General features: G+C 42.2%; 1 long non-coding RNA gene across 12 annotated transcripts in view; it reads left to right on the top strand.

The window, feature by feature from the left end:
• LOC112649962 (uncharacterized) overlaps positions 1-23,993 on the top strand; it is a 181,064-nt gene that overhangs the window by 25,256 nt on the left and 131,815 nt on the right. For 9 of the 12 annotated variants that reach the window (XR_007414110.1, XR_007414109.1, XR_007414104.1 and 6 more), the window contains exon 4: positions 8,396-8,494. The exons of 2 other annotated variants lie outside the window; for them this stretch is intronic. This is a non-coding gene — a long non-coding RNA (uncharacterized LOC112649962). Of the gene's footprint in view, positions 1-8,395; positions 8,495-11,267; positions 11,434-23,993 lie in introns of those variants that run through there. One more of the 12 variants, XR_003129833.3, reaches the window with a different exon arrangement.

Genomic DNA, 23,993 nt, shown 5'->3' with positions numbered 1-23,993 from the left:
ACCCACTCAAGCTTCACTCTTCTCTGTCAGCCCAGCAAACTCAACAGCTGGTGGTTTTACACACCAGCCTTCCCTCCTGGAAGACTAAGAACCTCAGAGGTTGAGAGGGCACTAGAGCTGTACTTTGGGAACTGCTGAGCATTTAAGTTTGCTTTTGTGCTGGGTGGGCCCTGTACCTGGTGCTGCTAGAGTGCTTCAGGAAGGTGCAAAGGGCATCCTTTCCAGGCAAATTAAGAGTGCATTTCCTCCCCAGGTTCATTCAAGTGCATTTTGATAGCTCTCAAGCCAAGGTGCAGGGAAGCAGGTGTTTTTGCATTTTGCCTTCATAACCATCTTGTGAGGTAGATAATAGTATCGTCATTTTGTGGATGACACTTAGGTTAAATGACTTATCCAAGGTCACAGTCAATAAGCTGTGGAATTGGGATTCAATTTAATCTTTTTTAGAAGTCCGTATGTGGTATTATGATTCATTTTTATTTGTATTTATTTACTTTTATAGATTTTATTTATTTATTCATGAGAGACACACAGAGAGAGGCAGAGACACAGGCAGAGGGAGAAGCAGGCTCCATGCAGGCCCAATGTGGGATTCGATCCTGGGACTCCAGGATCACACCCTGAGCTGAAGGCCGATGCTCAACCACTGAGCCACTGAGACTCAGTGGTCCCTTATAATTTATTTTTAAATAAACTTTTTATTTCAGAACAGTTTTAGATTTACAGAAACATTATGAAGATAATACAGAGTTCCCATATACCCCACATCCAGTTTCTCTTATTATTAACATCATCCATTATATGGTACATTTGTCACAATAAACCAATATTGATACATTATTGTTAACTAAAACCCATGCTTTATTCAGATTTCCTCAAAGTACCCTAATGTCCCTAATGTCCTAATGTTCCTAATTTCCCCAATTTTCCCTAATGTCCTTCTCTCCTGTTCCAAGATCCCATCCAGGACTCCACATTACATTCAGTAGTTAAGGTCTCCTTAAATGCCTCTTGGCCGGGGCAGTTTCTCAGATTTCCCTTATTTTTGATGATCTTTAAAGTTTTGAGGAATGCTGGTCAGCTGTTTTACAAAATGTACCTCCATTAGGAATGCATGGTTAGACAGGGGTTATGTGTTTTCAGAAGACCATAGAAGTTAAGTGGCATTTTCATTACATTGTATTGGGGTGAATATTATCACTGTTGACCTTCACCCAAATCAAGCTGAGTTAGTACTCGCCACATTTCTTCTTTGTAAAGTTACTCTTTTTTCATTCTTTTCATACCGTACTCTTTGGAAGAAAGTCCTGTGGGGGGATCCCTGGGTGGCGCAGCGGTTTAGCGCCTGCCTTTGGCCCAGGGCGCAATCCTGGAGACCCGGGATCGAATCCCACGTCGGGCTCCCGGGATGGAGCCTGCTTCTCCCTCTGCCTGTGTCTCTGCTTCTCTCTCTCTCTCTGTCTATCATAAATAAATAAATAAAGCTTTAAAAAAAAAAAAAAAAGAAAGAAAGTCCTGTGCAGGCCACTCTTATGGAGGAGGGGAGATCTGTTTCTCCTCCTCAGGGGCAGAGTATTTACATAAATTGTTTGGGACTCTTCTGTATGAGAAGTTTGTCACTTCTCATTCATTTACTCAGTCATGTATTTATATCAGAATGAACTCATGGGTGTTTATTCTATATTTTGGGTTATTATCCAATAGGACTTTATTTCATTGCAGATAATTGAATTTTAATCTCCTGGGTTTTTTGTTTGTTTGTTTTTGTTTTTTTACAAGACGTTGCTTGTGGTCCTGATTCGATACCATGGAGGTGATATTTTGCCAGGACCTAAGGTCCCATACCCTGGAATCCTTTCCCATCTGGTTCCTCCCTTTGAGGCTCCCAAAGGACATACATGCCAGAGGACAAGGCCAGGCAGAGGAATTCTTATTATCCCTGGATTGATCTCTGACCTCTGTCAAAGTATAAATTTCAAAAGCTGAAAACACGACTTTCTCAAAAATATAGAATAAACACATGTCAAAGATTTTATTTAACTCATTAATTATTGAGGGAACCAGTAAGAAGAGAAACGATACATGCAGGCAATTTTAAAAAGAACTTCAGAATAAGGTCACTGTGAGATACAAAACTGGTTTACTGCCCTCCAGGGCAATAAAACCACAACTTTTGGGGGTTATCTTATCTACTAGTTAGAAATCATTTGCATCTCTAGTAGTCACAAATCCACAAGTTAACAGGCAAAGTCACCTGTCTCAGCCTCAATAGTAACTGGCAAAGCCAGAGGATGGTATCTCCTCCTGGGAAATTACATAATTTTTTTTTTTTAATGTGAAAGCTATGGTCCTTTTTTTTTTTTTTTTTTTAAGATTTTATTTATTTGAGAGCAAGAGAGAGAGAGAGAGAGAGCACAAGCAGAGGGAGGGGGAGAGGGAGAGGGAGTGGGAGAAGTAGGTAGGCTCCCCACTGAGCAGGGAGGGGAGGGAGCTGATCTCAGGGCCCTGAGATCATGAGTTCAGCTAAAGGCAGATGCTTAACTGAGCCACCCAGGCACTCCGAAATTGGATAATTCTTAAATAAAACTGTTAAACTACAGTTTGGCATGACATTGAAAGGACAGGTTGTGCTCTCTTAAACCTACCGTGTTTTGGATAATTTTTCTTAACTCATAGCCCGATGTCATTTCCTGTGGAACTATGAGAAAGCATTTTGTGGCCTTCTCCTAGGATCCACGCTAGTTTTACTCCAAGAAAGAGAAGTTCCTTTCTAGGGGGAATGTAGCCTTAGGCCTCTCTATGGAGACTGGAGATGGCAAAGGGATTTAGCACTTTAGTTAACTTCCCATTCATACCGATAGCACCACTTCCTGGCACTGTGGTCCAAGAAATATAAAGCCTGATCAATACATATTGAAGGGATTCAGAACAAGTCTCCCCAAAACGTGCCATTTTGGCATATGGACAATATTGAGCTGAAGACAGTCAAGAGTGGCAGATTCAAGGAAAACCTACATCTCCCTAAAGTGCCTCAAAGAATCCAGATAGAGGGTCTGGTCCAGAGGGAGAACTATCACCAGAGATAAGCATATGGACTGGGGGGATAAGCTGCTGGGAGGACAGGGGTGGGGGCTGGGGGGTGGGAGATTCAGAGCTCTGCAGGCTTAGAGGTTAAATTCCTCTCTGTGTCCCATTGTCTCTGCAGGGCAAGGCAAATATTTGTTTACCAAACATATGCTCTTCCCATCTTCCTGTGAGTTGTCTTCCTCCCCCTTTGAATCCTAAAGATTTTCTTTAGCTCAGAATGGCATGTAGACTTCAACAGCCTGAGTGCCTGTGGGTATCATATTCTTAAGAGCTCCAATTTGTATGTATGTTTTCCTCCTGTTAATATGTCTTTTTTTTTATTTTTTATTTTTTTCTGTTAATATGTCTTATGTTAACTTGATTATTAGACCAGCCAAAGAACTGAGAAGGGTAGAGGAAACATCTTTCCTCCCAAGAATTTCAACACCCTCTTTTTCCTATTGTGGGACATAATGAGGCTTGACAGTGGACAGAACCTTGATTTCTCTCTAGAAAGTGAAATATCAGGGCACTTGGGTGGCTCAGTTGGTTAAGCGTCTTGCCTTCAGCTCAGGTCATGATTCCAGGGTCCTGGGATGGAGCCCCACATGGACCCCTGGCTCGATGGGGAGCCTGCCTTTTCCTCTCCGTCTGCCTCTCCCACTGTTTGTGCTCTCTCTCTGTCAAATAAATAAAATCTTTAAAAAAAAAAGAAAAGAAAGGAAAGTGAAATACTCTACATGGCTTTCAAATTTTAACATTACAAAAAAGCACTACTTTTTACTTAATGTCTTTTAACTGAGTGGTGAGATAGGACTATATATTTGTATAGCTTTGTATTCTTCACAGCATCTGGCATTTAAGTCTGGCATATTGCAGGCACTCTGTAAATGGCAGCTGCGTGAATAAGGGGGTATTATGACTTGGGGGTTTTGGTGAAAATGGGATTATGCAGGAGGAAGTGTTTTGAGAAGCCTACACCAATGACTTGCTATTTGTGAGGCCATGCTGTGAGGGGATGTCTTGAGGACACAGTATTCCGGAAGAAGTGGTTTCCAAAAGCACAAGAAAGTCTCTTATTTTTTATAATGTGACCCAGATGGCAGTACCAAATACTAATAATTATGATGATACATTTTTTAAAAAAGAGGCCAGGCCTGTCAACATCTGGCTTTAGATGACAAATTGGCTCATTATCAGGAAAAAATATTTATTGAAACATAGCAATGATCAATGACTCAACATATGCCTGTTGGAGAAATCAGGCAGTTATTTGTACATGTGGTATTTGGTGCATAGCTTTGCAATAGGGAAAATTTCCAAGACGAGCACCAGGGACAGGAAATTGGACTTTGGGGTCCTGGTCTGATCATCTGGAATATAGGGCTAATTGGAATGCCTCCTTTGGAGGTTGCTTCATTAAGGTTTGGTTGAGAGCTCAGAAAGCTTTGAATCAAAGATTCTTCAGCACTGTGCTTAGCCTTATTATTTTAAGTAGAAACCTCAAAGTGGGCCATTTTACTTGTTTTTCAGGCTTCACTGTTTTTCTGTGACATTAAGCCTTTTCTAGGAATTTACCTAGATTGAGCTCACTGTCCCTTTTCTTCCATCTTCAAAAACATCTTAAATATTATTTAGCATAGAACATATCGAAAGACTCAGGTACCTCCATGGTCACAGATGATAACACCAGAAGACCAGCTAGAGCAGCACTTGCTACAACAAGCAGCCTTGTGGAAAGAACGTAGGCTTTAGTGTCAGATGGCTCTCAAATGGAATCAGGAACCTAAAACATATTAGATGTGTGATCTTAGACATCTTTTAGTATTACTGGGTCTCTGTTTTCTCATCAAGAAGAATGGGAATACAAAAAAAAAAAAAAAAAGAAGAAGAAGAAGAATGGGAATACTACCTGCTTTGTAGTATGGCTTTAAGAATTAGAAATCATATTTGTATAGTTGTTGGAGCATAGCAGATACTTAATAAATAATAACAATTATTATCATCCCTCTTCAAACACCAATAGTAAGATGCCTGGTGGGGAGAAGCAGAGGTTTGGAAATTCTTTCCATGATGGTGTCCTGAGCTGGGAACATGGATAGTAGAGATCTCTGTAAACCTGATGGGAGCATCAGGAAGTAGGCAGCTTTGAACTCTTCAGTTGCCTTGAACTTGACCAGCATCAACCACATAATAGATACGCCTCGCATGCTCACAGCTGAAAAGAAAGCAGGCAATGGAATGAGTGAGAACCAGATAGATGGGACCAAAATAAATAGCATTCATTACCTTCAGTTAGGGTACAGATTCCCAGCTCATAAACCGGAACTGAAGTTCAAAGAAATAATTAGAGTAGTGGTTAGGAGCTCAGATTCTGGAGGAAGACTACTGGGCATACTCTAAATATGTTTCTGTTTCCTTATCTGAAAAGTGGGAAATCGTCAGGATAGGCTAGATTATGCTGCAGTAAGAGATGACACCCCAAATCTCAATGATAGACAACAAATGTTTCCTTCTTATACACACTATATGTCCTTCATGAGTTGACTATGTCTCTGCTCCATGCCATCTTTATCTTCAGACCCAGGCTGACCAAGCAGCCACTGTTTGGGCACTGCCAGTCACCATGACACAGTGAAAAGAGAACATGGCAAAGCACGCACTGGCTTTTAAAGTTTCTTTGTAGCAATGTCACATGGCACTTCTGCCTTTATTTCACTGGCCAAAGAAAATGGTATGTGTGGTCACTCCTTAGTCTAACAGGAATTGGGGGGATGGATGTCTGCTATGGGTGGGAGCACTACAGGAAGGTAAACTAAAGTACTTGGTGACTAAATAAATACAATACTAAAAGTCCTTACCTCGTGGGTTGTCCTGACAATGAAATCAGTTAACTTTATACCTAAAGCACTTAGAAAAGGAATGGCACCTATTAAGCATAATATGTGTTTGCTATTATTATTGCTGAACATCATACAGTGGGGTAGTGACAGAGCTGAAATGGATGCTGGGTGTTGAATTGAAAGGAAGAAAAAAAATTTGTTGTACTGAGAACCACGGATCCACAACTAAGGACCGGACACATGTAAAAACGAATGTAAAGCAGGTTTTCTTTTTCTTTGCTTTGTTTTTGTTTTTTGGCTTAAACATCAGAAATTTATTTTCTCACAGTTCTGGCAACTGGAAGCCCAAGATTAAGTTGTCAGTAGGGTTGGTTTCTGTTGAGATTTTTCTTCCTGACTGTCCTTTCCTCTGTCTGCACACACCCCTGGCACCCCTTCCTCTCTTTTATGAGGACCCAGTCCTATTGGATTAGGCAAGCAGGTTTCTTTCTTCTTCTTCTTCTTTTTTTTTTAAGATTTTATTTTTAAGTAATCTCTACATGTCACATGGGGCTTGAACTCACAACTCTGAGATCAAGAGTTGCATTTCTTTTTTTTTTTTTAATTTTTATTTATTTATGATAGTCACAGAGAGAGAGAGGGAGGCAGAGACATAGGCAGAGGGAGAAGCAGGCTCCACGCACTGGGAGCCTGACATGGGATTCGATCCCGGGTCTCCAAGATCACGCCCTGGGCCAAAGGCAGGCGCCAAACCGCTGCGCCACCCAGGGATCCCAAGAGTTGCATTTCTACTGATTGAGCCAGCCAGGTAGCCAGCAGGTCTTTAAAAAAGAGAAAGGGAGCTGAGGGAGAAGGGACAAAAGGAAAGGTGTAGAAGGAGACAGAAAGAAGTGAGAGAAAGAGGGAGATGCAGAGGGGAGAGACCCCAACCCTCAAAAGCCAAAGGTCAGAAAGCTTCAGGGGACAGGGAGAGAAGCAACCACTCTTGGAACACGCATTCGGTGATGACTGCCTCGGTCAAACCCGTTCTTTTCCCCAGGGTAAATGTCATTCTTGTCGGTTTGTTACACCTTTCATAAAAATGCTGATTTCCTTCAGCAGCTAGGACCCCTTCCATAGTCCCTTAATTGTTCTCATCAATCTTGAGTCTACGGTTGGTAGGATGGTCAGAGCACTCACTGAGGAAGGAAATTTCCTCCAGGGTCCAGCCTTCGATGATGAGAGCATTCCTGACTCAGAGATGCTCAGTGCTGGGCTTGAGATCCAGGTGAAAGCTAAGCTCAGGTAGAGGCTGGAACACTCCATTCCCCAGGCTCCCACTTGTGACACACAAGTGTCTGCGAAGTGGCAGAGGGTAGGGATGTCTGGATCTGAGGCAGGACACTGTCCCTGAGTCTGCCAATAATCATAAGAGCTAACTTTCAAATTGTATGCACCATTGCCCAACACGCCAGCAGGTGCTCACATCTAATGACTCATCATGTTCACAACCCTAGGCTGTGTGATCATTGCCTCCATTTTACAGGGGGAGAGACTGAGACACAGGGTAAAGTAACTTGCTCTTGCCCGGGCTCAAGGTTAAGGTAAATAGCTAAGCTCACTTTGAATCCAGGCCATTTGCTCCAGAGTCCATAGTATTGATGTCTATAATCTAACATCTGTCTTTCTAATGCCTGCTTGGGGGCACTACTTCTACTGTGTGTGTGTGTGTGTGTGTGTCCCTAATAAAGCATATGAGCCCTGATTTGGGACTCTGGACATATAAAATCTAGAACTTAGTTTTATTTTGCCTCCCAATGGTAAAGTCTTTTTACTTATAAAATAACACGTTTATTGTATTTAGAAACTTGCTGTCAATTGTCATGAGTACACTGGCTCCATTCTACCTTTATTTATCTCCAGAAATGTTACCAGCACAAACATGAAGAGCTTCCTTGTAGCCTACCAGGAGCCTGTTTCTGTTGACCTCAGTAAAATGCCCTTTCGGGAGGTGTGTCCCTAGAGCCATAGACATAAAGCATAAAGCATAAAGACATAAAGACATAAAGCATCTTCTCATGTCCTCCAAGGTGTCCGTCTCCACATTGATTGCCTGCTCCTGGCTCCCACCAGCAACTTGCCTCCCCTTGACTATCATTAGCTGTCGTGGGCTAATTTTCTTGCTGAGTCAGACAATCAGTCTTAATTGCCTGTTCCCACCTCCAGCTGTGTCTCTTCCTTGCGGGAGGAAAAACCTCTCTCTCAGGGCTTGGTGCCTGCCCATGATCCCCTTAGATCAGATGCCCAGGGAGGCAGTGCAGGCCACCTAGAGGATTTCCTACAACTTCTGAGCCCTGGGGTTTCCCATTTTCCTGGGCTGTGCTAGAGGAAGATGAGGGTTTTGTTCAAGTGCTAAGCCTCCTCTGCTGCCAGCCCACCATCTTGCCCTCCCCTTTGTCTTCTTCTCATAGCTGACTAGTGCCTATGTCCTCTGTTTGCCCCTCCAGACATGCTTCCATTCTTCCTGCACTGCCACCTGCCCTGGGAAGCTGACCTGTTTGGACCTCATCAGAGGGTGAGAAGCCCGAGCAGGACACCTAGTTGAGGTCAGGATGTTTTATTCCCCTGGCACCCTCCCTGTGGATGCTCCTCAGGTTCTCTCAGATGGAAGATCAGAGTTCTTCTCAAGGGAGCCCTTTTCTCATGACTTTTTTGGAGTTCTGCTAAGCACTCCCTCCCTTGACATTAGGGTGTGTGAGAGACAGGATTATTGGCCCCAGTTCCTTGTACCTCCTGGTATGTATGGAGGTCTATTGTCCCTTGCCCTTGGTTTTGGCCTTGGTTATGACTTGCTTTGGCTGATGAGTGGAACCAATAGTTTTTGCCGTTTCTAAGCCCAGGCCTTCAGAAGCATCATGTGTTTCCTTGTGCCTTTTTTGTGCCTCTGCCATCTCCATAAGAAGAGCTTCCTCTGGGCACTGCTGCCTCTTCAGTCCGGGCCCTAGAATGAACCCATGTGGAACGGACCAGATCTTGATCTGCATAGAGCAAGCAAGCCCAGCTGGACACCAGCATAAAGCAGAGACCGTGCTGAGCCAGAGGAACTGTCGGCACCACCACCCTCAACACACACCCCTGAGAAATACATGCTTAGCTGCCTTGTGATAACGAGTGGTAACACGCCACTGTCACCAGCACCAGGGATACCGTACTATTCTTTACGCTTCCCTAATACCATACTCTTACACTATAAATACTCCCTTTATTAAACCCTTGGAGAACCATCCTAATTTGAGTGTCATCTGTTTCCTGTAGTGACACTGAATGAATGATACAGGCACAGGGCCCAGTCCTTCCCTGTCACTATATCACATTGCCAGCGAAGCTCAAAATATGACATGAGATACCAGCTGCCCCCTCTTCTTTGTTTCCCACTTGCCACTCAATATTCCACTGAAACCCTGATCTTAAAAGCCAATAATGGCATTTAATTTTATTCTTTTTATATGTTAATTTGTTTTCAATTTTTCGACTTTTTATTTGGAAAAAAATTTCAAACATATACAAGCAGAGATATCAGAATGAACACCCTCGTCCCTGTGGCTCAGCTTTGGCAGTGATCAACATTTTGCCAATCTTATTTTCTCTCCTGGTTTTTTTTTTTTTTTTTTTTCCTTCTGAATCTAATGACTTTTTGGTTTCCAGGGGGGAATCCAGAGGTCCCATCTCAGCTCTAGCCTCCTGTGGTCTCTCCCCAGCATTTGTTGCTCACCCCTCTTTCTCTGCCCTTGCTGTCTCTGAGTTGCCTTTTGCACCTGTGACTGCTGTTTCCTGTTTTTGAATGTTAGCACTTCTTCTTTTTAAAAAAGATCTATTTATTTTTAGAGAGAAAGTGAGCACGTGTGAGCATGTGGGAGGAGGGGCAGAGAGAGAGAGAGAGAGTCTTAAGCAGACTCCATGAGCTGAGCAGACAGCTTGACTCGGGGCTCCATCCCACCACCCTAAGATCACAACCTGAGATCATGACCTGAGCAGAAACCAAGAGTCAGTCACTTAATGGACTGTGCCACCCAGGTGCCCCCTGAATGTCAGTGTTTCTGAGGCCCTCGTCCTTCACTCATTTTCCCTCTACATCTTCTTCTTGAGATGTCTCATGTACTCCTATGGCATAAACTGTGAGCCTGCTCCATCCCTGGGCTATACTTTCTGTCAGCCCCTGAAGTACCTTCACTTGAATGTCTGTATATACTTGAAACTGAACATGTCCAGCCTAAACCAAACTCAGTGATTTCTCCTTGAATCTTCTCCTTCTTTAGCTCTTAATCCGGGCTTCCCATCTCAGTTCAGAATTTCCCTAGTGACCAGTCACACGACTAGGTATCCTATTACCTCTCTGACCCAGATCTGACTATCCCACTTCTGAATGGTCTTTCTAGTTCTTTTCTTGTTTCTTTTTTGACCTCCTTGGTTCAGACCCTCATCATCGCTCAGTTGGGATATGGTAGTATTCCCTCTGATGAGTCTCTCAGTGTTATTCCTCTCCTCAGCGCTAGTATCATTTCACTAAATCATATACCTAATCAGGCTAACCTGAGCCCAGCTTATAAATCTTCTACGGTTCCATTCTAAATGTATTCTGAACATTTTGTTGTAATATTGAAGCCTCTTTACCACCTTGTCTTCTCATCTCACCTCCTATACTCTGTCCTCCAAATATAGGGCCCTGCTTATTTCCCCTATAACACACCACATGATTTCATGTAGCCTTTGCTCATACTGATCACTGCTTCATGTTTTAAGGTAAAAAAAAAAAAAATTAGATGTTGGTTCTCAAACACTAGTTTCAAAGTGCCCCTTCCACAGTCCTTTTGAGATTCTTCTTGGCTTCTGAATTTGTAGTTCCTGCCAAAGGAAATAGTCAACATGGTATTTAATTTTTTGAGCAGTCTCATTAGAGTTTCTCTTTTCAAAAGGGGCCCCTTTGCCATGGCAATGAGTATTATCTCCATAGAAATACCGTCAGTGTAAAGTTTCTGACTCTTCCATAGGACTTTGTGTGCCCCAGAGCAGGAATGGTGTGTTACTCATCTTTTTATACATCCCCAGTGCCTGACATATAGAAAATGCTCCGTAACTATTTGTTTGAATTGCATCTAAATGAGCAGTGGGACCAGGAAGTAAGATCTGGAGAGGAAACAAATGTTGTCAGCCAATTGCAGAGAAAACTGCCAAACATAGAATCTATGAGCTGAGAAGCTGGGGTCACCCCATTCCCTGCAGTGAGAGCCTCCAAGCCCATCAGATGTCAGTTGTATTTGCAAAGCTAGGAGTTCAGGTGGAAGGTTGGATTTTTCTTCATTAAACTTGTCATTCCCCAAGGTGCGGCTCTGACAGGAACCCAGTGAGATGTCAAGCTGAGACAGCTGTTGCCAAACCTGGTGGAGGCATTTCAGACAGCCGGGGACACAGCTGTTGCCTCAAACTTCATGTGCAACATCCTTCTCTTCTTTAAGGAGGTCAAAATGCTTAACAATAAATAGTAAGAAAGAGGCAGTCGTGGTATGATGGTAAAGATCATGTGGATTCGAGTCTCAACTCTGGTTCTTATTAGCTGTGTGACTTTGAGTAAATTACGTAACCCCTCTGAGCCTCATTCTCCTCATTCATAATACTGGTTGCTGTGAAGACTGAGTAAGAAATGTTTTATGAATTGTAGATCATTATTTAAATATTAGGTAAAATTAGAATATATTAAAATCATGTTTAGTCTTTGCAATACACACATATTAAGTATAGAATGGTCAAGATGATACATATTTACTCTCTTTTATAATGTCCAGCTCTCTGCTCTGAACTGTGATAGACGTAGGAGTTTATATAAGTCAGTTTCCTGACTTTAAGAAATTCACAGTCTAGCTGCGAGAGGAGACCAAGTTATTCCCTACTCCTCCTGTTTCTATAGAGAAGAAGAAATTTCTACTCCACAACCAAGGTAGACCAAGGTAGACCATCCTAAGAGAGGAGGAGTGATGTACATGATTGGTGAGTTGGGCAAAGAGACTGAGCATGGTGTCTCAGCACGTTCTTTCTTCTGTCTTCCTGAATTAGTAGGTCATTGGGAGTGCATGCTTTCTCTATTCTTTGTCACAAAGTAAGCCTTTGGATGGCACTGGGTGGGGGATAGCTATGGTTGTCCAGCTCATTCTGTGACTAGATGGGTTAAGGTTAAGTTCTGGGGGAGGGTATTAGGAGGTGCATTGTATCTTGGCATTTAACACTGTTTCCTGTCCTTGATGCCATCCTAAGGTATTATTCCTTCCTTAAAACCTTCAACATCTAAATCTCCTCCCATTTTTTTGGAAGTACCTGCAACTTACCCACAGGGCTTGAACATAACTCGGGATCAAACTACTTCTCCGACTTTAGATTATTTCAATTAGACCAGTGCCTTAGGAATTCCGCGAGTCTCTCTAGGAGGGCTTGCCCCTCCAAGTCTTCAGAAACAGATCAGAATGCACCCCACATCTGATTCACTTGTACGTGTCCCATCAATGTGAGATGTTAATGTGCTTCTTTATCTTTGGCTTTAAGCTCTGGGAGGCATGGTTTCCTCTTTGTTTATCTTATTTGGGATTTGATGAAATTCTTGGATCTGCGACCTAGTGTTCTTCACCAAAAATTTGGGAAATTCTTAGCCATTATTTTCTGATATTTTTTCTGCTTGTTATCAGTCAAGGTTCCACCAGAGAAACAGACCAGTAGGGTATATGGTAGGATATGTGTCCAGTAGGCTATGTATGTATATGTGTGTGTGAAGGGACTTATGCAAGGAATTGGTTTACATGATTGTGAGGACTGGCTAGGCAAGTCTGAAATCTGCAGGATAGGCTGTCAGGAAGGGCAGGCTGGAATGTCTGGGGCAGAAACTGATGTAGTCCACAGATGGAATGTCCTTTTTCCTTGGAGAAATCTCAGGTCTTCTTCAGAAACTTTCTTTTTAAGAAACTTAAAAAGTTTCTTTTAATTAAAAAAACTTTAAAGGTAATCTCTACAGGGGGAGATTACCTATAAAAAGGTAACCTTTTTGGGGAAGATTGCTGGGGAAGCCCCAACATGGGGCTTCAACTCATTATCCCAAGATCAAGGGTCATATGATTTACTGACTGAGCCAGCCAGGCATCCCTCAGCCCTGTTCTTAAGGCCTTTCAACAGATTGGATAAAACTCATCCAGATTATGTAGGATAATCTCCTTTATATAAAGTCAACTGATTATATATATTAATTACACTTAAAAAACACCTTTGCAGCAACACTGGATTAAAGTGTGGTTGAATAATGGTATAATTTCAAATAGTGCAACATTATTTATATCAAATCTACCTTATTTAAAACTTTAAAAGTCATCATACATGTAAAATACCACAGGCAAATACATGCGCAGTTTAGAGTGACAATGAAATGAATACTCGTGTACTCATTCTCCAGTTAAAGAAATAGAATATTAAAAGAAAAAGGCAGAAGGAGAGGGAGAAGCAGACTCCCTGCAGAGCAGGGAGCCCCATGTGGAGCTCCATTGCACCCTGGGATTATGACCTGAGCCAAAGGCAAACACTTAACTGACTGAGCCACCCAGGCACCTCACTTCTGAATTTATAAGGTCTTTTATGAAGAGGTATTCACCTCTACTTGGGTAATAGAAGTGGAACAACTGCTTGGAAAAATAAACTAAGGCCGTATCATGGAGACCTGAGAAGTTTGTGTTTAAATCAGTAAATGCAAGGAGCTGTTGACATATTTTTAAGTTTACTTATTTCTTTTTAGTAATGTCTACACCCAATGTGGGGCTTGAACTCATGACCCAAAGACCAAGAATCCCATGCTCCTCTGACTGAGCCAGGCAGGCACGCCCAATTTGTGAGCAGAAGAAAAGAAAGAGAAGAAAGTTGGAACTATAAGGTTTGGGTTTGAGTATGGAGAGGAGTAGAGTCCAGGATTAGTCTGTAAAAATCTTCCCTTGAGTTCCAGCCTCAGGATCAGAAGAGTAACACTCTGGATTACTGTTACCTGTGTTTGTAGTTCATGAAGAACCCAAGAGATGACCTGTGGTAACAACAGAAATGAACCTAAGGAGCTTCTTAGCCCCCACCAGAGACCCATAATGTTCTGTGTCACAGAAAGCAAGGGAAGAGAGAATTTCATTAAGGAACTGACCAACAAGGTTAAGTGGTGCTTTCATTTTTGCCTCTATCCAATTTATTCTCCAAACAACAGCCAGAGCAATCTTTTAAAGGCACAAACCTGGTTATGTTGCAGCGTCAGTGGTTTCCCTAGGATCTTTCTAAGTAGAGCTGGTGAGGAAGAGCCCTCAGTTTCTTTCCATTTGTAAGCCTAGAGCTCCCTGGAGTTGTATTTCTCCTTCTGCTTTGAGAAGCCAACTCGAGGAAGAGATGCTGACAAAGCAGACAGCAGCAGAGATGAAAAAGAGAGAGAGAGAGAGAGAGAGAGAGGACTAATAGTATTCAAGTTTCTAAATTCAGCCTCACTTTGAGGCCCAGGATACCACAGTTCTTTTTGAGTTTGCTCACGATGGTTTTATCCATGCCAGTTTGAGTTAGAGTTCTGTCTCTTGGAGCCCACAGAATCACTCCTGACTTATATACTCCTCTTCAGCAATGCATTCCCTAGAACATTTCACTGGGGCTCAACTTAGATCTTTAGCAGCACATTTGAATTGTTCCAGTGAGGCTTATGAGGATTTATGGGATCTAAAATCTCTAGTTTCCCCTTATACAAAAAAGGATGCTACATAGCTAAAGGGTGAAGTGGTGGCAGGTGACTCAAGGAGTCACTGCATTTATATCTTGAGATACAACGGGTCGTTGTGGTAGTCACGAGGGCTGCCTACCATCATTCCAGTTCCCCTTTCAGCCAATTGAATCCATTGAAGGTAGCTATGTGATGTATTTTTTAAAGATTTTATTTTTTAGTAATCTCTACACTCAACATGGTGCTTGTGATCTTGAGATCCAGAGTGCCATGCTCTACTGACTGAGCCAGTCAGGTGCCGCTCTATGTGATTTGTTTTCATGAATGGAATACAAGTGGAAGTGACATGTGCCACTTCTGGACAGAATCTTCAAGAGGTTATGTGTGATTTGCATGTTCTCTTTTTGCTACTCTGGAGATGGTGGAAGCTCATGTTGAGATGAAGTCTGTTATCTAAGTGCTTATGATGGGCTGAGACCCTTTGCCAGCCCATTTTGGTCACGTGGATGAGAAACAAATATTTGTTAAGTTACTGAAATTTTGGGGTTGTTTGTTAACCACCGTAGAACCTGTCCTATCCCGATTGATACAACTGTTCAAAAAATTGAATATTATAAATTCTGGAAAACTTTGAATTTGTACTTGAGAATCTGTAATGAACATAATTATGGAGACAATGGAACTAAAGATTTCAACTGATGTTTAGGAGAATCATTTCCTCCAATTAACTACCTCATATTCTGTTACTTTTTTGGTAGGCCCTGCTAATTGCTCCTCTCAAATTCACCTTAAAGCCCTAGATTAAGATTTTATTTTGCTGTACTTTTTTCAAAGTCTACTATTGTTGGTGACCTCTACCTTTAAGAAACACTTTTCATTGTTAACTCCTCAGGTACAGTTCAATTTGGCACTCAAGACAGAAGCCACTTGATTTTTTTTAAAGATTTTATTTATTCATCTGAGAGAGACAGAGATAGCAAGAAAGACACAGATAGTGAGAGCACTAGCAGGAAAGAGGGGAAGAAGCAGGCTTCTCACCATATAGGGAGCCAGACATGGGGCTCCATCTCAAGACTCTGGGATCATGACCCAAGCCAAAGGCAGATACTCAACTGACTGAACCACCCAGGCTCCCCTGACTTGATTTTTTTTTTTTTTCTGACTTGATTTTTATAAAGGGAATCTTCTAGCTCTCAAGATTCCTTTTTTATTTATGGTGCATTTATAGTGCTTTGCTATATTTTCCTTCAGTTTATGTGTTAGGCTCATTCTTAAGGAACCGCTTCTTTGGATTTCTTTCTTTTTTTTTTAAGATTTTATTTTTAAGTAATATCTATACCCAGCATGGGGCTTAAACTCATAACCCTGAGATCAGAAGTCATAGGCTCTACCAACTGAGCCAGCCAGGTGCCCCATTGTTTGGGTTTCTTTTCTTTCTTTCTTTCTTTTTTTTAGATTTTATTCATTAGAGACACACACAGAGAGGCAGAGACACAGGCAGAGGGAGAAGCAGGCTCCATGTAGGGAGCCTGATGTGGGACTTGATCCTGGGACTCTAGGATCACGCCCTGAACCAAAAGCAGGCGCTAAACTGCTGAGCCACCTGGGCTGCCCCATTGTTTGGGTTTCTATGACAGAATTTTATACCTAGAGCAAAGGTGCTTTAGGCATGTCTACTACATTATTCATCAAAGGTAAGATATACAGTGATTCCCAATGAATTTGAGGTGAGCTTTACTTACCTAGCTTAAAGGGCAGAGGTTTGCAATCATATCCTCCCCTACAGAGCATTTATAGCTCTTACATCATATGTGTGTATGTATAAAAATCATTGTGTAAGATCACTTTATGATAATTAAAATTTCTTTTTAAAGATTTTATTTATTCATGAGAGACACACACAGAGAGAGGCAGAGACACAGGCAGAGGGAGAAGCAGGCTCCATGCAGGAGCCTGATGTGGGACTTGATCCTGGGACTCCAGGATCACACCCTGGGCTGACGGCAGACACTAAACCGCCACCCAGGGATCCCGATAATTAAAATTTCTCTATTTCTTGCAATTGTACTAATTCAAGTTGGAATTATTCAATATTCCCAAATTTGGTATATAGGTTTTGCTATTCATTTGATTTCTTGTTGTTTATTATAGGAGAGGAAATGTACATTTAAACAATGTCTTGATGCCAAGATGTTGGGAGCACCTAGATCCACCTGAATACTTTCTTGATTCTTGTGAGCAGGTGTTAACAATATGTCACAAGATGCCAAGATCCCACAAGAAAGTGAAAAAAAGTCAGATGAGACTCTCAAAAAGTAGTAGCTCAGGGAGATCCCTGGGTGGCTCAGTAGTTTAGTGCCTGCCTTCAGCCCAGAGCATAATCCTGGAGTCCTGGGATAGAGTCCCACATCGGGCTCCCTGCATAGAGCCTGTTTCTTCCTCTGCCTGTGTCTCTGCCCACCCCCTCTGTCTCTCATGAATAAATAAATAAAATCTTAAAAAAAAAAAAAAGTAGTAGCTCCAGCTTGAAAGTGAAGTTCAAATTTATAGATGGTTTAGTGTATGTGTGTGCACATGCTTGCATGCATCTTAAATTTGGAGATGAGTTACATTATCAGCCACATGATATCAGGGGCTGTCACAAAGCTAATAAAATTCTTATGGTTCTGTGAGCCAAACTGTCTTTGGTCTCTTTAGTCATCCAAGGAACCCAGGGAGGCCACAGCTAGGAAGGGGAAAGGAAATCCCAGAAGTGGTAGCATTGATCTTTGTCTAGAATTATCTTGTGCAGAAATCGGGCAAGAATAATACAATTGTAGCTTTTCTTGACCTTCCATTGGTCTTCCAAATCATAAACTCAGTATAGACACTACATTATTGATAATTCTACAAAAAATGCATTTTAATACCCCTCAAAAATTCAGGATTGGTAGAAATTGTCCTCTATCCTAATGACCTGAAGCTGTAGACAAAAATGGATGCTTGCCTTCCCAGAACAGGAGATAAGTGTCCTCCTGTGTGCTGATGATATGGTTTTAATGTCATGGTCTAAGAGTGGCCTCAGTAATTGGTTCTGAGTAATTAACCATTGTCAGTGCTGTTGATGCAAAGGATTCCAAAGCTAATGTCATTATCATTAGCAGATATTTCCCAAAATTCAATTAATTTAAATAAATAACAAAACCAAACAAAAACAACAATCACAATAAAACAACCCAAATCCAAGAACATGTTTAGCCATTTCATTTGCTTGGGGCTAATTCATCCTGCCAAATCTACTCGGAAGCCATGTGATTTACTGATATATTATTGAGAGTTTGTAATAACCATTGGGGTGACTGTTAACATCTGCTTTGGATATTTTCTAATTCAAAATAAACTTAACCATGCTTTGTGGAACATAGCTTTGTGTAGAGGAATCCAGGCTGCTTCCTGAAGAAAAAAACAATTTTGTCAGTATGTTCATCTCTGTGGAGAAGGGGTAACTTTTGATTTGGGTGGAGATCCACTAGCTTCCTCCATTTTTCAAAGAAGACATTATTACGTGCAATTATGTTCTCTCACAGTGGTATGCTAGAGATGGTTCTCTCTGGCCTAAGAGACTGTGCATATCTCTTCTTACATCTGTGGTCAGTGATGTCAAGTTGGCTAGTTTGAAATTGGTCATAGCAGGAATATATACCCCAGTGATTCCCAATGAGGGTCATTTTGCCCCTTAGAGGACATTTTGCAATCTCTAGAGACGTAATCTGTTGTCACAACTGGGGGTTTGCTACTGACATCTAGTGGGTAGAAGCCAGGGATGCTGCTCAATATCCTACCATGCAAAAGACAGCTCCCCCCAACACAGAATTATCTAGTCCAAAATGTCAATAGTGGTGACGTTGAGAAACTCTGGTTTATACCATAGAAACTGGCAAACATAACAAGTCCGTTTTTTAAAAAAAAATTATTTTTAAGCCATAGTTTAGCAATCACTAATCCCAAAAATGAATTCTTACGTTTTCATCATTGTACAATCTCTAATTCCTATCAGAAGCCCATGGGGAGAAGTCATGTTCATGGAAATCTAAAAACAGTTTTGTCCCCTGGATAACTTATAGAGACTATGGTTGGCTCTTTTTTTTTTTTTTTTTTTTTTTGTAAATAAAGGGTAGATAGTAAATATTTTAGGCTTTGCAGACTATGTGGTCTCTTTTGCAACGAGTTATGTCTGTCATTATAGACAGACAAAACATAATGAACATGGCTCTGCCCCAATAAAACTTTATTTACAAAGCAAGCCACATAGTTTGCTGACCTTTGACTTAGATAGTAGCTTAGCCCCATCTCAGAACCGCCTTCACTAAGATTTTCTTTTGATGCCAAACATTCAGCTTTTACAAAGATATAAGAAATTATCAAATTATGTTTGCTGAAACATTGGTACAAAAAAGTCAGTGAGAACGTTTTCCACTGGGTCATTATATGCTTCATTCTTAAGGTCCTAGAGTAAAGAATTCTTTAAATGCTTGGCTTCCCACTGAGGAACTAATTATGTTTACTTTTTTTTTTTTTTTCAAATTTTACTTTTATACTAGAAAATCAAAGCTATATTTGATATTCACCTATAGTATTTCCTAACTTGACTAATGCGAATTAGCTGTGGGTGTTTAAAAAAATATAAGCTCCTGAGCTCCACTCCAGATCTCCTGAATCTGTTTTCCTGGTGGAGGGGTGGAGGTGGGGGGCAGATCAGTTCTTCTCAAGCTTTATGTACATAAAAGTCACTGGAGAATCTTGTCAAATGGCAGATTCTGATTCAATAGGTCAGGGATTCTGAATTTCTGAAAAGCTCCCAGGTGATGTTGATGCTGCTGGTCTTGGAACCACAATTTGAGTAGCAAAGTCCTATCAAAATATCAATATTTTGGTGACAAATTCTCAGATTCTTATCACTAAACTGCATCTCAGTTGTATTTTGATTTAACTATTATGTCTAGGTTCTGTTTTGTTTTGGTTTCTGCTTTAGTTTATAATTTAAAATTTCATTATGTATGCTTTAAGTCTAATAAATCCTTTGGATGGGGTGAGATGGGCAACAGAAATAAATCTAAGGTGGATAACTTTTTTTTTTTTACAATTGTGAAATATAAGTTTAGTCTGATACCAATTAGTTGTATTTCTCGTAATCCATACATAGCAAATAACCAGGTTAATTTTTATGCTACCTCTTCAAGATTGGTTGCTTTAGAATCTGGGATCATTAAATTCAAGGTTATTGAACGTGTTTATGTCTGTTTTACCTTACATCTGTTTAAGCTTTAAAAAGTTCCCTCTTCAGCTTTTGCTGATGCTCTGGGCCAATATAAAAAGGTCCCCAAGATGCTGATCACTTAGCTTTATACTCTCTGATCTTATCCATGGGGAGTTTCCATACAATCAAGTTCCTTGGGCCGCCCGGGCGGCTCAGCGGTTGAGCATCTGCCTTCGGCCCAGGTCGTGACCCCGGGGTCCCGGGATCGAGTCCCAGGTCGGGCTCCCTGCACGGAGCCTGCTTCAGCCCCGGCCTGTGTCTCTGCGTCTCTCTCTGTGTCTCATGAAAAAATAAAATCTCCAAAAAAAAGGGGGGCGAGGCTGAAGTTCCTTATTAAACCCCAGTGCTGTACCACCAATGGTCTGCAAATAGACTGAGCGGGTCAACCCAACAGAATGAGAAAACCTGAACAACCCCGGAGGCGTCAAAGTGATTCTTGGCTATTGGCGCAGAACCTCTATGGTGCGGCTGGACCACGTGCCAGAGCGGCCCCCGGCTCACTTCCGGCCTCCTCCTCCCCGCCCGGAGCGGCCCCCGGCTCACTTCCGGCCTCCTCCTCCCCACCTGCCCGCCCCCCTCGCAGTGCATTATGGGGCACACTGGGGCTCGAGGCGCCCCAGGCCTCCGGGAGGCTGCGACCCCTCGGACCAAGGTGCGCTTTTAAAACATGCGCTCCTTCAATTTACAGTCGGGAATTAATAGTTTTTTAAAAAAATATTTTATTTATTTATTTATTCATGAGAGACACAGAGAGAGAGGCAGAGGGAGAAGCAGGCTCCATGCGGGGAGCCCGACGTGGGACTCCATCCCGGGTGTCCAGGGTCACGCCCTGGGCCGAAGGCAGGTGCTAAACCCCTGAGCCACCCGGGCCGCCCATTAATAGGAATTTTTACCCATCATTTTGTGTGCTAAGATTTGTGAGTAAAAGTTACGCCAGTTCATGGGGAGAAGATAATAGTATTACTCTTACTTCTTACAGTGGAACATCTGGATTGTTTTCTTTTTTCTTTTTTTTTAATATTTTATTTACATATTTGATGGAGAGAGAGAACACAAGTGGGGGAGCAGGAGAAGGGAGCTGAGCAGGGAGCCCTGGAGGGACTCAGTCCCAGGAGCCTGGGATCCCAACCTGAGCCAAGGGTGGGCTCTTTTTTTTTTTTTAAATAGAGAACTTTTTTTTGTTTTTAAAGAATTTATTTATTTATTCATGAGAGACACACAGAGAGAGGCAGGCAGAGACACAGGCAGAGAGAGAAGCAGGCTCCATGCAGGGAGCCCCATGTGGGACTCGATCCCAGTACCCCAGGATCACGCCCTGGGCCAAAGGCAGATGCTCAACCGCTGAGCCACCCGGGCGTCCCCAAGGGTGGGCTCTTAACCAGCTGAGCCACCAGGCGCTGGGAGCTTCAGGGTTACCATGTCCAGCATCAGGGGGCCTTTTCAGTCTCGCTGTGTGTTTCCCATTGAAGCCGTTGCACGGGGCAGGAGGTGGCAGAGGGGCCAGCGGACTGTGTTAAGTGATAGAGGGGGGACCTTGTGGCCCGGCCTGACTGTCAGCCGTAGACTGAACAACTCCTTTGGCCTTTGGCCGTGTTTGCAGCGTCTCCTGGAGTCCTGAGCACAAGTGGCCAGAGCAGTGGTGCCCCAAGGGCTCGTGGGATGAGGCCTGTTCGGAGTGCTCAGGCCCTGACCCCATGTCCAGGTGGCGGAGGGCAGCCCTCTCTGCCCCTGGAGTCCGGCTCAGGAAGTATGTTAAATTTCTTTTGTCACTAGGTGGCAGAGTATAATTAAGATGTCAGAATTTTCCCCGTAATATTGGAAGGTGTTTCTAGCTCCTTCCTCATGGCCTCTTTCATTACTTTGCAATATTTGCTAATGCCACTTAGAGTTGAGGCAATGAAATAAAAATTCCTTCTGCAAACACTTCCTATATTATCTAGGATTTTGCTTTTTTATTCATTTAACTAACTTACCTCTTAGGGTGAAGCATCCTTAACATAAATCACATTCTCTTCCTAAGGGCTGGTATTTGGATAATCCAAGCTTCTTACTTTTACCTATTATTTTCTTCTTCTTCTTCTCTCTTTTGCTCCCTCCCTTTTTTAAGTGGGCTTCATGCCCAACATGGGGCTGGAACTCCGGACTCCGATCAAGAGTCACATGCTGCACTCATTGAGCCAGCCAGGAACTCCTTTATTTTTCTTTGGAAGCAAATCCCAGCTATTGTGTCACCGCACTTATACCTATTCCAGTGCGTATCTGTAAAATAAGGACTATTGAATCTGCAGTTTTGGTGATCAACACAAATAATGAATTCTACGCCTGTGGATCACAGTATAAGGATATGCACAGTTATTTACAAAAGCCCAGTTTTTCAAGGGTCAGGGGTTGGGTGTGGTCTGACTTGGAGTGGGCCAGTTCCTGTAACTTATGGAATCTGGGATTTATTCTGATGGGGAACATAGATCCCTGGACCAATGTGGATCACCCTTTGGCCCTTAGATGAGTGTATACGAAGAGTTTAAATGAGCAGAAAGCAACAGATCAAATGTGTGGTCAGCATATGCAATTAGAAAATCTTTAATACCAATCTTTCACATGTCCTCTGCCCTGTTTTTAGAGGGGTGGGAAGTCTTCAGTCGAATCTCCTGTGGCCCTCGCTTCTAGGGTGTCAGTCTTCTGCTGTATTTCCTGCCCTTTCAGGGCGAGTCTCAGTGCTTACGTCTTCCTCAGCTAGGGGTTCTCCTTCCTCATTTCTCCCTGATTAGTACTGGCCCACAGTACCCCTTATACCCCTTTGTCTTAGCAGGGTTGAGTACACCTTTTCTGCAAGGGTTGCTATGTTTTCCTCTCTCCTCGCTTCCTCTTCAAAATCTTATTGTTGTATGAAGGCCCCAGTCGATTCCCCTTTCCACAGCGCTCAGACCACAAATTTGGCTGGTCTGTCCACTTCTGTTTTTCCACTTCCTCTTCCCCATGTACTGGATGTTTGCCACATGACAGGGACTACACTAGATGTTGGGCATACAAGAATGAAAGAATCAGAAGAGCCTTTGAAGAGCTCATCGCTTGACTGGCGGTGAGGTGAGCAGGGGAGTAGAGCATAAATTAGGGCAGTGCAACATGGTATGTGCCAGAAAAGTTGTAGGCACAAGTGATATGAGAACCTAGAAGAAGGGTGGGCTTACTGTGCTTGTCAGGGAGGCCAGAAAAGGCTTGTCCCGGGTGAGAATTTGCTTTCTGTTTTTATATTTAATTTAGTTTATTCTATTTATTTAATTTTAATTAATTTATCAAGTTATCCATTGATATAGTTGAAATATTTATGCATCTATTATAAAATTAATTTACATGTATATGACCCCTAACCCCTGTTACTTTTCTGCCCATCCCCATGCTATCCAAAGGTAACTACTGTTACTAGTTTTTTTTTTTTTTCTAATTTATTCACAAGAGATTCAGAGAGAGAGAGGCAGAGACACAGGCAGAGGGAGAAGCAGGCTTCCCATGGGGAGCCCGACACAGGGACTCGATCCTGGGACTCGATCCTGGGACTCGATCCTGGGACTCCAGGACCATACCCTGGGCTGAAGGCAGGCACCAAACCGCTGAGCCACCCAGGGATCCCCCTGTTACTAGTTTCTTATGTATCCTTTCAGAATATACAAGCAAGTAGAAGTAAGTTTTTAAATTTCTCCTTTTTTACCCCCAAAATAGCAGAGTAAACTTACTGGTCTGTACTTTGCTTTTTAACATTATCATTTAATGGTTAAAAAATGGACTCTGGAATCAGAATGCTTGTGTTTAAACCCCAGTTGTATAATTTACTAGATGTGTGAACCTGGCAAGTTACATAATTTCTCATTCCTTTAGTTTCTTCATGTGTATCTGAGATTTTCAGAATCTCGCAACTTTATATCTAAAATCTTTTATGGATGCTCTATTCTTTTCTGTGTACCAATACTACACTTTTAATTTTTGAGCTTTTATATTATGTTTACTATTTGGTAGGGCTAGTCCCCAGATGGGGACTTGAAGAATG

This window comes from Canis lupus, chromosome 11 (genome assembly GCF_003254725.2).
Source record: "Canis lupus dingo isolate Sandy chromosome 11, ASM325472v2, whole genome shotgun sequence".
In the NCBI taxonomy this organism is placed as follows: Eukaryota; Metazoa; Chordata; class Mammalia; order Carnivora; family Canidae; genus Canis; species Canis lupus.
The sequence above is the reverse complement of the archived record's forward strand: the minus strand, read 5'-3'. Positions and strand labels throughout refer to the sequence as shown.